We start from the raw sequence: 1107 nt of genomic DNA on the forward strand, positions 1-1107 counted from the left end.
GAGAATAGAAGGGGAAGGCCCAGTAGGGAAGCAGGCTTAGGCTTATTTAATTTGTGTTGTTAACCCAAACCCAATTAACCAAGAAAGGAAAATGTTACATTTAGAAAGAATAAAAAAAAAAAGGGGATAAAGAACATAACCTAATTTTCAAAAAAAAAGTTTAAAGGTTAAATGTAAAAATTTAATTTAGAAATTTTGATTTCAACTAGTAGATTAAATTATATGAAATAAAATTATCTCTCATTATATTTAAAATATACAAAAACAGTCCCATCAAATTAATTAAAAAAAATAAATAATATTACATTCAAACTTGAGTAATATCTTATACGATTAATCAAACTTCCGTTGAAAAACTGTGTCATACTAATTTTGTGACTTCGTTTATATTATTTCACCATCTAGAAGAACACCATTTGAACGTGATTAAATCATAATTCCACTAATTTTTGTTTATCCATCATTTTCAGTAGGAGAAGCGGTGTAAAGTATGGAAGGCAACGGGGTACGTATGTCACTTGGAAAAATTTGTTGTTCCCATTTGCACATTATATTTTCATTTTCTTTCATGTTTTTCATAAATCCAAGCGCATAGCAGAGTTTCTCCATGGTTAGAGGGTGAAAGTTTGAACAAAAGTTTAGGTCTAACCGGTCGGGTTATATGCAAAATGCTTTGTATATATGCTGTTGAGAGTGTACAGCTTGAAGTACAACTTTTTAGTCGACATGATTTTGATCTTACTTAACAAAGATTGACAATGTTTGAAAAATCAAACATGTTGCAGACCTGATATAGACAGCTTTTGAAAATCATAGATATGCCTGCATCTGAATGGCTACCTGCCACGTTAATTTCCACGAGGCTTTGGTTTCTGAATTCAATTTCTTTCTCAACAACTACGTACTTTGAACTCATCAGTTTCAGTAAAAGTTAGTTTTCTAGAAAAATGCTTGCTGATCCATGGACATACAGCATCGCCAGATTGAACATTGACTTTCTGACCCATTTTTTCAATGTTACTGATCAACAAAACCGTGAGAAGGCTTTGGCCATAAGCCGAGAATCCTACTCGTGACCTGTGCCTAGTTTTGGCCTCCAGCAGGAAG

The sequence above is a fragment of the Theobroma umbraticum genome, unplaced genomic scaffold (genome assembly GCF_002168275.2).
Source record: "Theobroma umbraticum cultivar Fairchild unplaced genomic scaffold, ASM216827v3 scaffold_56.0, whole genome shotgun sequence".
NCBI lineage: Eukaryota > Viridiplantae > Streptophyta > Magnoliopsida > Malvales > Malvaceae > Theobroma > Theobroma umbraticum.